The following is a 2,865-nucleotide window of genomic DNA, read 5'->3' on the forward strand; positions in this document are numbered from 1 at the left end:
TTTGCCTTGCCCATGACCACAGCCTAGTTCATGACTCCCCGCACTCCTTACAGGGCAGACTTCATGCCATGCCTCTTGATATTTTCCTTCTCTCACTCCCCTCTGCTCCATCTTCCCAAACTCTGGTCTTGACATTTTCTCCAATCACTCTGATCTTTCCTTCTGAACTCACACTGCATCTGTTCTTACACCATTGAGCACCCAACCATTCTGATGTAATGTGTATTTGCTTTATCTGTTCATAGGGCCTGTGTCAACTCCAAGCTGGTAGGATCTGTGTCCTGCACTTTTTCTACAGTCCTAGGGCTAAACTTGGTACCAGGCACAAGGGAGGGACTTAACGCTTATTTTACTGATAGAGAAAACCAAACAAGTCCATACCAAGGCTCTCTACCCCTTACCTCATACCCAGGGAAGCAGGTGTACCCCAGAATACCTCCTGCAAGATCACATCTGCCTGTTTCTCTGTTTCTGCCCAGTCAGTTGAGCCCCCTCCTGATAGCCACACTACATTAAGCAAACCTTCATCTGCTCTTATTCCTGAGCAACCACTCTCTGTACCTGCACTGTTTACTATGGTAGCCATTTGCCCAAGTTGAAATTGAGATATGATATAAATGTAAGCTATCGAGGGACTTTGAAGACTAAGTATAAAACAAAAAGGATAAAATATTTCTCATATAATCGTTGTATTCATTTCATGTAAATATATATTTTGGATATATTTTTTTAAATTAATAGTAAATTACTAAAATTAATTTTAGCTATACATTTACTGTATTAATGAAATTAGTACATTTTAATTTTATTTAGTAAAATTCAATTAGTAATTAATTAGTAATTACCTGTATGGCCCCTATTAGTGGCTCACATTCTATATTTACTGGACACTGTTGATCTCTGTCCTCAAAGGATATAGCCCTCCCCAAGACGTTCAGAACAGGCTTTCCCAAGGAATGTCACTTTGGCATATAAATTATTTTGAACTGAGATCAACTGAAGCCCTCCAGCTTCACAAGAAATCTTTACCACTCCCTTAACAACCTAAAAGAATGAAAATTGGGGGTATTTCCCAGATGTAGGGTCATCTCCAGAAATAACCTTCCTGTTGGAGAAACTTATTTATAGTAGGGCAAACATGTAATTACAGGGCATCTGGTTTTTGTCATGAATCCCCTTCCTCTCTCCTTGAAGTTTCAGGGCACTAGCCCATCCTTTAGCTCAGGATAAAAAGGCTTTTGAGGGCCTCCCTGGTGGCGCAGCGGTTGAGCGCTGGGTTGCGAAGCTGCCCGCGGCCTCTGTGGCGCCGGTTCGATCCCCAGCTGCTCCCCGGCCACCGGAGGAGGGTCCCACATGGCGCGCAGACCTCTCCTGCCGCCTGCTGCTCCCCTCAGCGGTGTACTTCGGTCCCTCTGCCTGCTCTGCTCCCCGCTCTGGCTCTGGTGAATTCTCTCACCCTCCCGCGCTTCTGACTGTACCCAGTGCATGCATAAACAAAACAAATAAATAAATAAATAAAAACATGCCTCTATAAAAAAAAAAAAAAAGGCTTTTGACCCCATTTATAGAGAATGTAAATGCTATATATGTAATTTAATGTTCTAAAGACATAACCATATTGGAATTTAGACTTTGAACTTTCAATTTGCTGCTTTAAAAGTAAAACTTTAGTAACTAGAGAAATATGACTTTTTTTTTCCATTTTAAGCCTTACATGGCAAAATGCCAGTGTTGAAAATAAGCCAGTCTGGGTAGGATGTGGTCCTGCTGGTAGGAAGCCACACCTAGCAACCAGAAATTATGATTTGGCCAGTTCATTTTAATAAAAGCACAGTCTGTGTTGGAGGAAACAAACTGAACTTATAACAAGAACACATTTGTGAAGTAGTTTCAAGTGCTAGTATTTAGTTGGATTAGCATTACTAGTATACCAGCATTCCTTCCTTATGTATTTCTTCTTTATTACATGCATGGGGGGGGGGTCAAAAGAGTAAACCCAAAGAGGAAAAGTGAAGAAAACTAGACCTAGAAAGAAACCAACACTTCAAAATTCTTTCTCAATTCCTTTAAAATAATGGAAAACATTTTAAAAAATCCTCTTTAAGAATATACTTAGCTGTTCAATCTTTCCACAAACTCATCTCTCCACAAATCCATATATTATCTTCTCCTATCACCTCAGTGATTCTTAAGCAGGGGCAGTTCTGTCCTCCAGAACTCATCTGGTAATGTCTGCGAACATTTTTTGGTTGTTATAACGGTTGCAGCTATTGGCATCTAGAGGGCAGGGGACAGGGAGGCTGCTAATAGTGCAAGAGTGCATACTACACTGTGCCTTGATAGCACAGTGACACCCCCTCCCCATGTCAACAGAACCCTGCTGAAGAATATCTACACCATCAGGATGGGATGTGATGGTAATTTGTATTTCAGGAGTGGAATAAAATGCCAGAGGTTTCAGATGCCATCTGCTACCTTCCTTAATCTGCTGTGGTTACAGCACAGCACACACTTGGCAACTCGAATTAACTGCAATTTATAACTCCAGAACAAATATTCCAGAAATCACAGATCTGCTTGCAAACATTAATATGCAGTGTCCAGAATGTTAAGATTCATAGAAATGATTCAGTCCGTGGAACAACTTCAGCAAAACAACAATTGCTAACAAGAAACAGTAAAGAAAGGGTTCCAAAGTATTTGAAACTGGACATCTCCCTTGTCCATTTCTGCATGACATCATTTCAACAAGTTAAAATTCATCAAGAAAAGAACTTCCCACATTTATTTTAAAAAACAAATAGAGACCAATTGGCTATTCACACAAGTGTTAAGGCCAATAATACCACCACGATATGCCACTGA

This window comes from Talpa occidentalis, unplaced genomic scaffold, assembly GCF_014898055.3.
Source record: "Talpa occidentalis isolate TD23 unplaced genomic scaffold, MPIMG_talOcc4v2.1 talOcc4.15, whole genome shotgun sequence".
Classification (NCBI taxonomy): domain Eukaryota; kingdom Metazoa; phylum Chordata; class Mammalia; order Eulipotyphla; family Talpidae; genus Talpa; species Talpa occidentalis.